Source organism: Nannospalax galili, unplaced genomic scaffold, assembly GCF_000622305.1.
Source record: "Nannospalax galili isolate Female #2095 unplaced genomic scaffold, S.galili_v1.0 scaffold1199, whole genome shotgun sequence".
In the NCBI taxonomy this organism is placed as follows: Eukaryota; Metazoa; Chordata; class Mammalia; order Rodentia; family Spalacidae; genus Nannospalax; species Nannospalax galili.
In genome coordinates this window covers 315607-329517 of record NW_008342713.1, presented here as the reverse complement: position 1 = coordinate 329517, position 13911 = coordinate 315607, and the positions used below count along the sequence as shown (strand labels likewise).

The following is a 13911-nucleotide window of genomic DNA, read 5'->3' as shown; positions in this document are numbered from 1 at the left end:
TTTATGTCCCTCTGACCAAATTAGTATAGGTCTCAAAGTATGTCTGTTAAACATCCAAGAAGATTAGTTCCAGCAGTCTGGTCCTTTTAATTACCATGTGCCATGTAGATAGAGCTTGGCAAAGACCAAATGTTCTCAGATAAACCTTGCCTAGATATATATTATATTCCTTGAGCTAGTTGTATGTAAAATTTGTCAGTAGGTTGTTTGATTAATATGGTTCCCTCTGTTTTTTTTTTTTAAACTAGCTAGGCATTATTTATCTTTCGCATCGTCTAACCCTTCCACCATCGTTTCCCCATTTAAAGTGCCCCCATTTTTCCCATTTCTCCCTTAATAATACTCTTCTCCTGTGGCCTCACCTCTCTTCTGTCTCTTTATCCCCAAGGTTCCTTGTATAACCCTCCCTTACCCCTCCCCTTAAAATAACCCCATTTTTATCCATATCTCCCTTATTAATGCCTGTTTCCTACTCTTCTCTTTCAGAGTCTTTCTTTTCCTTTATCTCCCTGGTTTCTTTTCATTATCCTGGTTCCTGTAGTTATGTCTGGATACATACACACTTATAAGGATTTGGTGCTAGGATCCACATATGAGGGAGAACATATATTATTCTTCTTGTGTTTTGCACAAGAATCAAACCTAGGGTCTTGCACATGCTAGGCAAGTACTTTACTACTGAGTCACACCCCAGCCTCAGATTTATAGAACTGAAGTGTGGAGTGGTGGTTGTCAGGAGTTGGGAGAGGGGGAAACTGGGTTACTAATCAGTGGTCATCGGGTTTCAGTTAAACAAGATATGTGCTCCATAGATCTGCTGAACAATGCTGGAGGTTCCTATAATTGATAACACTGTGTTCTACACTTAAAATTTAAGGGGAATATTTCATCTAAATGTTCTTTTAATAAAATAAAATTGATAAAGTAATGAAAAAGGGACTAGAGAGATGCCTCAGAAGAGTGCTTACTGCTTGCATGTGCACACCTGCACTCATGTACATCACACACACACACACACACACACGCACACACACAAATGATACAGTATTTTAAAAGAGTCTGAGGTACAAAAATCCTCTCTAAATTAGGATCCTGAATTTAAAATAACTTAGCACTCCTGAATTTTTATAATACACTAGAAGACAAGATGGAAGTCCCTAACTTGATAAAATGCCCACCACATTCAGCAGTGTTCTGGAGATGGACAAATTGACAAGTTCATTGAATATGTATGAGCTTGGCCAGCTTGGGTGCAGGAGGGGATAGCCATCCTGATCACTGCTCCCTGCAGGGGCTGCCCTGCTCTGGCTGTGCACCAAGTCTGGTGTGGGGATGACAGCTTTTCCTGTTAGGTAAAGCCTTTGTAATTGCCTATGGTCAGGCCTGAAGGATGCTGCCTAAGATTTTAGGGAGTTACTGTAGTCTTCTACTTCAGCCTTTGATTTTTCAAAGCTCAAGGGAGAAACAGGCTACTCCAGTATGGATCTAGATGGGTAGGTCTTTAAGGGCCTTTGTGAAGAGTCAGTGTCTTAGATAAAGCAGTGCTTGTAATGACCTCAGCAAGGGTCAAAGATTGCCACAATGCCCTCTAATTAAAAGACTCCAGCAATAGGAACAACCTCTTGCAAAAAGTGTGATCCAGTCAACGAGAGATGCTTGGATGTTGGATTTCTCTTTCAAAATCTAACTTGGATATCTAACTTTGTAGTATGAATGCTTTCCACAAATACTTAATTCTGGCTCCCTGACTGGTAGTTTGTGAAATTGTTCCCTTCTTCAGAGTGGCTGGAACTTGGGCAATGACTCTTTAAACATTGTGTGTGTATGCTTTTCTTCTTTTTTTGAGCCCTAGGGTCTTATGAGCCTAGGCTGGCCCTGAGCTGGCTTCTGGTTATCCTGCCTCTACCTCTGGAGTGCTGAGATTACAGCATGCACTGGTTTACACACCAGGTTTTCAAGGCACTGAGGACCAAACCCCTGGTTCCTGCCTGGGGGGACAGCTACTGATTAAACCACATTCCTGCCCCCCCATCAGAGAGATGGGTGGGGGTGGGAGTGAATGAGGATGCTGCCCTTGAAGAGTTGGCAGGGGTCCCTAAATGGAAGGGCTGAGGTAGGCCCTGGCCTCAGAACTAAACACTCAGAGCACCTTGGTGCCACTGCATAATTAACTCATTTCCCTGCCCACACCCCCAAACATTTCTTGCCAGAATGAGTCATTTCGGTTCTCTGGGTTAAAGTTTACTCTCTCTAGTTCCTTGTGCTGAGCTTTTCTTTTTCTCTTGCTGAAAGCCAGTCTGCCCTTCAGCAGAGAGTAAAGTTTTGACAGGTTAACTTTCTTCATCTGCCCTGATTGTGGAGAGCCAGGCTTCTTAAATTCACTAGTATATTCTGGGCCTGGCAGGGGAACAGGAAGTGAGCTTGCTACAGCAGACAGTGGGTGGAGTGACTGAAAGCAAAAGCTGGCCCGCTGCTTCCCGGGTCCCGGTGCTGCCAGTGTGGTCCCTGCTGAGGAGGAGACTGTGTCCCAGTGCCTGACCTCCCACATTTGAGCTCACAGAACTGCGCTGTTGACGGGCTTGTGTCCCGGGCTGTGCAGGGACTGGTAGAGCAGGTAAGTGCCCGGTGCAGTGCAGAGCCTAGGTTCTCTGGCGGTGCTGAGAACAGACTGCTGGGGACATGGCTGCCCTTTGGTCTGGATCCCTCATGGCACTTCCCAGAAAGAGCTAATATCTGCAGGCACGTGCCTCTGCTTCTTTTCTGTCCTCACTCTGCCTGGCTCAGATTCCGGAAGACTTTACTGTTGCTTGCTTTCTATTTCGTTTGCCTCTGGGGCAGGGCGCTGAGTTAATCTTTCTGATGCATCGAAGTTCTTAGTACTCTAGGCCACCCCACACCTTGGGACCTCAGCCTGTCTTTCCCCTAAATTTACAAAGACAACTCCCAAATATTGTCTCTCTCCCTCATCTCCCTCCCTCTTCTTTTCCTCTTCTTTTACACTTCTCCCCTCCTCTCGCCTTCCCCCATTTTTCTTTTGTCTCTCTGTGTCCCCCCCCACATTTGCCCCAAGATTCAGAAAGGTTGCTGCTCATGGCTCCTGTGGCTTCTGTGCCCCTTTACCCAGGAGGCTAACGTAAAGGTGACCCACAGCTGATCCCTCAGCTGATGTTTAGTTTTGTCTAAGAATCCCAGTGATGCTACAACAGAACCAAACCCACCCACCAGGACTTCATAAGGCTTCCCCAGCATCCTACATAGTGCAGCCCCTGTACACTACCAACCTGCTCTTTTGAGGCTTTCAACTTGAAAGCTTTTGCCGATAATATGAAAACAGTGAGTGTCTCCTTGCTTTATTTTACATTTCCCAGGTGCACTCATTCATTTGAGTATGCCGTCCTCCACTTCAGTGGTCTGCATGCCCATATCAGGGAACTCCATGTTCATAGCCCTTACGCCTCTACAGAGTTCCCTCTCGTTGATTTGCAGGTGGTTGTATAGTCCAGATCTTATTATGAAAGTTACAGTTGCTGCCCTCAGGAAGTTCACAGCTGAGGATAAGAAGTTTTCATGCAACAATGGGACAGAACTGAGACGGAGGCTATGCCTGATGCTGGGGAAACCACAGGAAGTCCCAGGGTGGATTTAGCCACAAACAGGATTTGATTTTGTTGTTGTGGCCTTGCCCGATTCTTGGACAGAATCAAATACCACCTAAGGATACTGGTATTATGGGGTCACCTTTACCCAGCCCTCCTGGGTGCAGAGGCACGTTTAGACACCTCATTTCACCCTCTCAGCTCTAAGTTGGGGCCCTTTGCTCTGAAAACATTCTGTTTTGGGAAACAGAGAACACAGCTTCAAAGAAGAGAGATGCTTTTCTTTTTCTTTTTAACAGCAAATAATATTTCAACTCATTCACAGTAAGGAGCTCATGGGTTTGTTCCCTGTTATAACCCTGGAGCCCTACATGGTGAAGGGCTGAAGGGCCCAGGGTTTGCCTCACTGGTGAGACTGCTGGAGGAAAGCCTTGGATTTGAGAGTTCTTTTTTTTTAAATTGAACTTTTGTGAATTTCATACAATACATTTTGATCATATTTAGACCCCCTCCATTATCTGCACCCTCACAGCCCCTGCCCCCCACAAGACTTCATGCATTCTGTCATATGGTACTGAGCCAAGTTTGTGTCCTCAAATGTCCCTTGGTGTGAGTCCATCCACAGGGGCCTGATCAACCTATCTATCATCACTCCCTTAAAGAAAACCAACTCTCCCTCTCCCAGTAGTCATTGGTTACCAGTAGTTCCTCAGCTAAGGTTGAGGCTTTTTACCCATTTCCCCACTTCTATGCTGGGTTTTTGTCTGGCTTGAGCTTGCACATGTCTTGTGCATGTGTCACCATTTCTGTAAGTTCCTTCCCAGCCACCTGGGAAGCTGTTTCTTTGTGAGATTTGAGAGTTCTTTAAAGCAGCCCAAATTGGGAGCCATGGCATTGGGGCCAAGGGAGCATCCTTGTGTATGTGGAGAGAGTTAGCTGTGGGAGTTGGCAGACTTTCGGAGTCCAGGACTGTGGCCTCTCAGAGGTGTTTGATTGGTGTTTATGGAATGAAAACTTTATAGTCTTAATGGTTAACCCAGAAACATCTAAAATCTTGAACTATGAAAAGAAAGCATTCTTGGTTATAATCAGTCCACATTCCTCATTTGGATTGAAGAAATGAGGCCCTAGGAGTAAAATGACCCATCTAAAGTTTCAGCCAGGAGGCTGGAGAGATGGCTCAGTGGTTAAGAGCACTGCTGCTCTTGCAGAGGATCTGGGTTTGGTTTTCAACACCCACACGGCAACTAACAACCATCCTTAGCTCCAGTTCCAGGGGGGCTAACGTCCTCTTCTGGCCTCCTTGGGCATTACATACATGTGGTGTATTGCCATACATGCAGGTAGAACACTCATATACACAAAATAAAAATAAATATATTAAACAGTCTCAGCCAAGTATGGTGTTGGAGGGTGTGGTAAGCAGAGCTGCCACCAAGGGTCTCCAAACCAGAACCTGCCACTCCCAGGCTCTTTTAGTCAGTTGATAAAATTTTAGAAATTCATCCATTTCTTTTATATCTTCCAAGTTAGTGGAGTCAAATTTTTAAAGGCATATCCATATGATTTTCCTGAATCCCACTGGTATCTATCATAATGTCTCCTTTCTGCCCTAATTTCATTAATCTGGGCTTTCTCTCTCTTTTGCTTTCTTTGGCTAAGGGTTTATTGATCTTCTTTACCTTTTCAGAGAATCAACTCTTTGCTTCTTTTCTTCTTTTGCTTTTGTTTATTTGTTTCTATTCATTATCTATTCATTAATTTCTGCCCTGATATTAATTATTTTTCCCATCTATTGCTTTTGGATTTGGCCTGTTCTTGTTTTTCCAAGGCTTTAAGGGGTTTCATTAAGTTATTAATTTGAAACCTCTCTGATTTGTCATTTATTTATTATCTGCATATGTATATGTGTATGTGTGGGTGTGTGTGTGCCATGTCACATGTCTGGAAGTCAGAGGACAACTTGTAGGAGTTGGTTCTCTCCTTCCACTGTGTGGGTTCCAGGAGTGGAACTCAGGCTTGGTGGCAAGTGCCTTTATCTGCTGAGCTGTGTCACAGGCTTTTCTCTGATGTTTTAATGTATGCTTGTAGCTATAAACTTCCTTCTTAGGACTGCTTCTATTGAATCCATAGCTTTTAATATGTTGTGTTTTCATTTTTATTTGAGTCTAGAAATTTTCTAATTTCCTTCTTGATTTCCTCTATAACCTATTCATTACTTAAGAGTATGTTATTTTATCTCAGTGAATTTGTATATTTTCTTTAGTTTCTCTTTTTCTTGATTTCTAGCCCTATTCCGTCATTATCAGAATAAAGAAGTATTTTCAGTTTTCCTGTATTTACTGAGGCTTGCTATGTGTCCTCTTATATGCTCTCTTTTAGAGAAAGCTCCATGTGCTACTGAAAAGAATGCGTATTCTACAGTATTTGGATGGAATTCTGTAGGTGGCTGTTAGGTTCATTTGATCTATGATGTCATTTAACTCAGATGTTTTCCGTCTATTTTTTTTTTTTTTGAGATGACCTGTGTATTGGTGAGAGTGGAGTGCTGAAGTCACCCACTATTACTGTGTTGGGGTGAATCTGTGACTTTACCCCTAGTGGTGTTTGTTTATGCACCCATGTTCAGTGTTTTAGTGTTTAGAACTGTAATGTCCACTTGATGGATTGTTCCTTTAATCCATATGAACCCTTAATCCAGATAAAGTGACCTTCCTTATCACTTCTGATTGGTTTTGGTTTGAAGTCTATTTTGTGAGCTAATGAACAATGACATTTACTTGTTTCCTAGGTCCATTTGCTTAGAATACCTTTTTCCATTCTTTCACCCAAAGGTAGCATGTATCTTTGATGATGAGGTGCATTTCTTGGTGACAAGAAAGAGATGGATCCTGATTTTTCATCCAGTGTGCTAATCTGTGTCTTTTGTTTGGGATATTGAAACCATTAATATTCACAGTTATTATTGAAAGGTGTTGCTCAGGATATAATAGTTGCCAAATGAGGCCTCTGAAATTAAAAAGCTTCTGTACAGTAAAAGAAATAGTTAACTGAGTGAAGAGATAGCCTATAAAGTTGGAAAATAACCTTCAAAAACTATTATGTCTGACAAAGCATTAATACCTAGACTATACAAGAACTCAAAAGCCTAAACAGTAAGAAACCAAACAGCCCAATTACTAAATGGGATGATAAAATGAGTAGATGGTCCTCAAAAGATCAGCTACAGGGCTAGGAAGATGGTTCAGGGGATTAATGTACTAGCCACCAAGCTTGACAACCAGAATTCAGCCCCTGGGACTCACATGACAGAAGGAGAGAACCGACTCCCTCAAGTTCCTGTGATCTTCACAAGTTGCATGCACGCTCCACACTCCCTAATAAATAAATAAATGAATGTAAAAAAAAATGACAAACGAATGACCAAGAAACACATGACAAAAAGTTCAACTTCACTAGACATCAGGGAAATGCAACTTAAAGGAACACTGAGATTCCATCTTACCTTAATGAGACTAGCAGTCCTTAAGATAACAAGTAACCATAAACGCTGGCAAGAATGTAGACAAGAGACCCCTGTTGGTGGGAACGTAAGCTTGGCCAGCCCCTATGGAAAGTCAGTACAGAAGTTTCTCAAAAGACTAACAGTAGGTCTACCATGTGACCAGCCCTACTACTCCTATACAACTATACAACTCCTGTATTTGCCCAAGGGACCCCAAGTCGACATATCATGGAGATATTTGCACATCAGTGTTTACTGAAGCACTATTTACAGTAGCTAAAGTATGGAACCAACCCAAGTATTCAACAGCAGAGAAATGGATAAGGAAAATGAGGTATGTGTGCACCACGGAATCTTTTAAAGCCTTAAAGAAGAAAAAAGTTACATTGCTTGCAGGAAAATAGGTACAACTGGAAACAATCTTATCAGGTAAAGTGAACCAGTCTGAGACACATACCATATGCTTTTATCATTTGTGGTTTCTCAATTTTATAGAATCACGTACTGTCATGTATATGTATATGACTTTGAAAGTAGAAGTGAAACTGCCTGGGGACAAAGGGGACTAAGAGGAGTGGGGAAGGAGGGTGGTAGAAGACCCATGTGTGAATGGGGAACATACTTAGCATACAATATGTACATGTATAAAAACTTTGGAACACAGTTTTTGAGAGTATCATTCAAACTACTCAGAAGCCAACCCTCTTCCTCCTCCTCTCTCTCCTCTACTTCCTCCTCTGTCTCCACCCACATCTGCCTCCCAGAAGGTGGGATGACTCAGAGCAGGAAGTATAAAAGGCTGCCCTGCAGTTCTTCACTGCCCTTTGCCTGCTGACTTGTGAAGAAAGTGCTGTCATTGCGAGGACTGAAGGATTTGTTTTGAATAAGGTCAGCCGGACTTTTAGAGGGAAGGTTCTTGATTCTAGAGCCTTCTAGGCTGCCTAGATCTGGGATCTGGAGGCCACTTGGCCATGGAGGGGACCCGAGTATTAGAGTGTAAAAATGGGAAACTGGGAGCATTATCTGTGGGATTAGGGTCCCTCTGGGTGCCTTCCTGAGGGCCCTGTTCAGATCCCATGGCTCCACTGGCTTAGGTTGATGTAGTTCTGGGTGTCTCTGAGAGGTTCTAAATACAGCCATCTGAATGAAGGCCTTCTCCTTTTCCTGACCAAACTTGTCAAAGAACAGTAGCCAAAAATTTAAATCTAACTGACTTGGCTGCTTACCCCCAAAACCACACATCTTCTGATAAACACATACACACACCAGAGAAGCAAACGCAATCTTAGCAACTGGATCATTGTTTTTATTTGCAGTGCTGGGAATTGAATCCAAGGCCTTACACGTTCTAGGCAAGCACGCTACCACTGTGCTACATCTCCAGCCTATCATTTATATTTTGAGAACTTAAGAAAGAAAAAAAAAGAAACAGAATAGCCCAGAAAACGAAATAATAGAAAACAGATTAAAAACTCAGAGATCTATACTCATGAGGTAGTGTTTTACAGGTGAAGTTATGAGTTACATTCAATTAGAAAATGATGGTGTTGGTTGTACATTCTGTTGCAGTTTGAGCACCTTTACTGGGTTGTGTGCACAATCTTCTTCTAGGGTCTTGCTGTTGATAGCGATGGTATGTTGAACAATGTTTCTTCAGTTCTAGCGGAGCCTAAATTTAAATCTGGGGGCAGACTGTATTGGAAGAAGCAGCGGTTAGGATTTGACCTGAGAGAGGTTTCAGCCACTCAGAAACTTTGAATGGCATGCAGACTTTTTCCTGGAAAGTTCGTGCAGGTTTTGTTTTGTGTTTCCCCATCTTTGAGGTAGTTATCTAAATCACTGAAGGAACTGGTTTGCTGCCAGATTATTTGTTGAATGTTTATGATTAGATACAATAAACTGGCATGTGAGTCCCTGATCAAGTTGGGACTCTGGGTCTGGCATGGTCGCTAATGTTTGCTGCTCTGGCCTTCCATCTGTAACAGCCAACCAGCCACATTGTCCATTTTATGTGAGGTAACTTTAAAAATTTTTTTTAAATTGTACCCACTTAAAAATATAATTATTTGTCTTTCTCTGTTGAATTTCCTCACTGCCTTCCAATACTAATTAGAACAAAACAGTAAATAGTGTGTGTGTGTGTGTGTGTGTGTGTGTGTGTGTGTGTGTTTTCCTCAGGTGTCATCTCTTTTGAGTTTTTCATTGGCCTTAAAAACCTTATTTTAGGCTGGCTGGCCAGCGAGCCCAAGGGCTACATTTGTCTGCTTCCCAAGCACAGGGATTGCAAGGGTTCAAATCTTTTCAGTGTTACTGCTGAAACTCTTGAGTGAGACACATAGAGCTGAGCCTGACTCTGTCTTACTAGCTGGGTTCTAAGTTGTGCTAAATCACAACAGTAAAATGAAGATAATAGCAGTTTCTTCAGAGGCTTCTAGTAAAATGAGATAAACTGATTTTATGCTTATATGGGTTGCTTCTGAACATTTATATGCCGTCATATAAGCATATATTTACATTTAAATATGTAATTTTTATTTATATAGTATATGGGTCATATATAAAATATTAAATGTTCTCATAGGTTATGTAATGGAAACGTATTTATATAGAGTATTTGACAGCAATTGTATAAAATGTCAAATATGACAAGAGTTATTTCAAAATGATAAAATTTAAATAATTTTTGATACTTTTCTATACTTCCTTTGTGAAGTAAGTGTTACAGTTAGTGTTTTCTGGAACAGAAAAATATAACAAATTGTCTTAAAAACATTAACACTGTTAATAGCCCATAAGTTCATGCAGGGAGTCCAGGTCCCATAAAATGAGAACTCAGTGTGGTCCCTGTTCTTACTGAGCCAATGGCCAGTGATTTTTAAACGGTCTCATAAAGCCTCTATGGCTAGAGAAATGTGTGACTTAAACAAAAACAACCAAACAAGGCTGAATGTTGTGCACCGTGGAGGGTTCTGGGAAACCTGACGGTTTCTCTGGGCCAAAAAAGATGCCATATCAGCATTACTAATGTGATAGAAAAACTCCTTCAAAAGCATTGTCTCACTATTGTAAAGGTAATGTGCTGAGCGAGCTGAGATGGACACAGGAGCCAAGCAGTAGCTGTATCATGTCTAAACTCATCCTGAGCAATATGTGTAAACTCTTTCATACTGGCCGTATTCTGTAGGGTTGAAAAAGACATGAATGTGAGAAAGAGATTCATAAGGAGGATGACAGAGGTGGGAGATAAGAACGTATGTGTGTGTGTGTGTGTGTGTGTGTGTGTGTGTGTGTGTAATCCAAGGGTAAACAGAATGCATTATATATAAAGAAAATGTCAAAGAACAAATGTAATCAATTAAAAAATTAAAAGTTGAAATAGAAAATGCTGTTGAATACATGACAAGACTTTTAAAAAGCTTATTTTATTTTATTTTTGTCTTTTTGGGACAAGGCCTCCCTGTAGTTCCAGCTGGTCTGGAACTCACTATGTAGACCAGGCTAGCCTTGATCTCAGAGATGGACTGCCTCTGCCTCCCAAGTGCTGGGATTAAAGGCATGTATGTGCCATCACACCCTGCATGGGCTTATTTATTTATTTATTTGATTCTTTAATATTACTTCCAGGAAAGTATTCCAAGAAAACAGAATTGCACTTGAAGATTTTCATTTAAAGGTCATTCTAAATGTAATAAGGATTGTTTATATAAATTACAGTCCATCCATATGAGAAATGCTTTATGGATATTAAAAGCAGTGCTATAGAAGAAGATAAAGACAAGATGTGCTCTGCGTAATATTAGCAGAAAAATGAGAATGAATAAAATATTTGATAGGAAAAGCATTGAAATATTACCAGGTGTTGTCTTTGGATGGTGAAATTACAGGCTATTTTAATATTTCTTTTTCTTTTTTATGTTTTTCTAAAATGAATATTTTCATGAGTAAAAATAGTGAAAAAAGGGAGTATTGCTTTTATGTGTGTGTTTGTGAGCATTTTATTCTGTTAAATAGGATTTTTTTAAAAATGTGTTTTTTTGATTTATTTTTATTTTTATGGCTATGAGTGTTATGTCTGCATGTATGTAAATGCACCCATGTCATGCAGTGCCTGAGGAGGAGAGGGTGTCCGATGTCCTGGAACTGGAGTTATGGACAGTTGTTACCCACCATGCATGTGGGTGCTGATTTCGAACCTGGGTCTTCTGCAGGAACAGCCACTGGTCCTAACTGCTGGGCCATCTCCAGCCCCTAAATAGGATTTTAACAGAGGTTAAACTGATTTAAAAGGATGTTTGACCTAATACTAATACTCAGGGTAGGAGTCTTCTAATAGATCCGTGAAAATGGGTCTTAAAATAGAGATTTTAATTTAGGTATAGGTAAACTTAGAGTAAGTAATACAGGGACATGGGAAAGCTAACCACAAATGACCAAAGGGCAGCAGTGTCAAGCAAGGCTTGTTGCTCAGGCTGTCTCTTCCCATCCATTCCTAGTCCCACAGTTCTACTCTCTTCAGTCAACAAGAAAGTAACTTCCAGTGAGGGTCAGAGCCCCGTGAATTCAGAAGCACACAAGTTTTCCATAAATAACACATGTAACATGTGGCCAATCCTAGGGTTTCCCATCCTATTGTATAACTGAGTAGAGGTCTGTGGAGTACACATAGTAGCGTACTTAACTCTTACTGATAAACAGCTGTTGATGCTCTTTTGTTAAATATTATATTTAGGCACAGAAAAAATCCTTGGAAATTAATTTGTGGGAGCAAAGTATATTTCATAGTTTGACACAGAAGTGGTGAAATTGCACCATCTCCCTTTTTTTATTTCTATCATTTCACTTTGTGTGTTGTAATTTGCCAACTGGATCGTTGAAAATGGCCTTTTGTTATCATTATGGTTTGCTTTTTTCTTATTATAAATGCAATTGAGCATTGTTCAAAAGGGTGAAAAATTATGGGTCTTAAAATAGATATTGGTACTTTCCTCTGAACAGCCTGCTTCAGAGCCTCACCTGTTTGTACTCAGGGTCACTGGGCTTTCTCTTTCCTTTCCTTTTCTGAGACAGGGTCTTGCTATGTACCCTGGGCTGGCCTGTAATTTGAGAACTTTCTTCCTCAACTTCAGGAGTGTAGGGTAATTGGTTTGTGCCGCCATGCCCAGTGGTTTGGTTCTCTCTCTGTCTCTGTCTCTGTCTCTCTGTCTCTGTCTCTCTCTCTCTCTTTCCTTACAGGAAACAAGAAAATTAGTTTCTCTTTCATTAAAAAAATTATATATAGGCTTGGTGTGGTGGTGCACGCCTTTAATCCCAGAATTCGGGAGAAAGAGGCAAGCAGATCTCTGTGAGTTCCTGGCCAGCCTGGTCTGCATAGCAAGTTCCAGGAACAGCTGGGGCTACAGGGAGACCCTGTCTCAAAAAGGCCCCCCCCAAAAAATCATATACGGGCTGGAGAGATGTTTCCGCAGTTAAGAGCACATACTGCTCTTCCATCCCAGCAACCACTTCCAGTGGCTCACAACTGCCTGTGATGCCAGCTCCCCCTGGCATCCCAGGTACCAGTAGTCATGTGCACATACCCACATGCAGATACCTATACAAACAATTAAAAACTAAAATTAAAGTCTTTAAGAAGTCACATATCCCCTCTACAAAGTGGGTATTTAAAAAAATATATTTGTGTTCCGGGTATAAATCTGATTCCAGAGGGGCACCCACTGAGATTTCCAGGTTCTTGTGTCCAGAACAAAGAACTAGACCAGGGACACACGGATAGTGATAAAAATAAAAATAGAGGGTGTTTATTGAAGAAAAGAAAGGCACTCCTGAGAACAGAAGTGGGCTAGAGAGCTGGACAAGTCCAAGGGAGGTGGGCAGCCACATGCCCCTTCATAGGTTACTGACACAGAGTTTGAATTTTCCATGTCGGGAGCGGGGGCCTGTTCTGCTGGCTCCTTTTTGTTCCATATCCCTGGTGGGGAATCCTTTCCAGTTTTGTGTTGTTGTTTGTTTTTGCCTACCAGCTTCACATATGTGTTCATCTTGATGCCTCTCTCTCTACCCCTTCCCTATTCTCCTGCCACAGTTGGATTCTTTTTTCCCAAAACATTTTACTTATTTAAGGATATTTTTCAGCCTTTGATGGCTTTCGGGTTTTCTGTTATATTTACAAAAGTTCTTTACCCCTACTAGATGATTTTAAAATTCTCTTATGGGCTGATGACATGGCTCAGCCAGTAAAGGTGCTTGCTGTGCAAGTCTGCCGATCTGAGTTTGATCCCTGGAACCCACATAAAGGTGGAAGGAGAGGTGATTCCACAAAGCTGTCTGCTGACCTAACCTCCACATGCGCACCATGAGGCATGTGCACACACACACACACACACACACACACACACACACTTAAAAAGGATTCTCGTGTGTTTTTTAACACATTTTAAAGGTTCAAATCTTTGACTCATCCTCAGTTTATTTTGATGTAAGGATTTCAGTTACGGTTCGTTTCTGTTTTGTTTCTTTGGTTTAATTGTTCTAACACCATTTGTTGAAGAAGCCCTGCCAGGTGGCAGGGCTTTGCGTGTTCTTTGGCTCTCTTCCCTGATCACATCCATTTTCGTTGTCATAGAGTATGAGTTGCTTTATTTCTGCTTTTATTGGGAGTCTACCAAGATTTCCGTTGTGGGCAGTTTTTGTGATTAGTTCCTACGTGGCGGGAAAGGATGTGTGTTTTCTTCTGAGAGTGGATGCATACTGGGTTTTGTCTATTAGGTTTTTTAACATTTCTGAGATGTGTGAGTTTCTTTTTTTTTTTTT

At 41.4% G+C, this 13911-nt stretch overlaps 1 protein-coding gene across 5 annotated transcripts in view; it reads left to right on the top strand.

Annotated features, from left to right (window-relative positions):
• Window positions 1–2297: 2297 nt before the first annotated feature.
• The window catches only part of Casp8 (caspase 8), a 31187-nt gene continuing 19573 nt past the window's right edge, over window positions 2298–13911 (top strand). For 2 of the 5 annotated variants that reach the window (XM_008838773.3, XM_029566269.1), the window contains exon 1: window positions 2299–2614. The gene's annotated coding sequence lies outside the window, so the exon portion shown is untranslated. Of the gene's footprint in view, window positions 2615–7922; window positions 7990–13911 lie in introns of those variants that run through there. The other 3 variants (XM_029566271.1, XM_017799567.2, XM_029566270.1) reach the window with 3 other exon arrangements.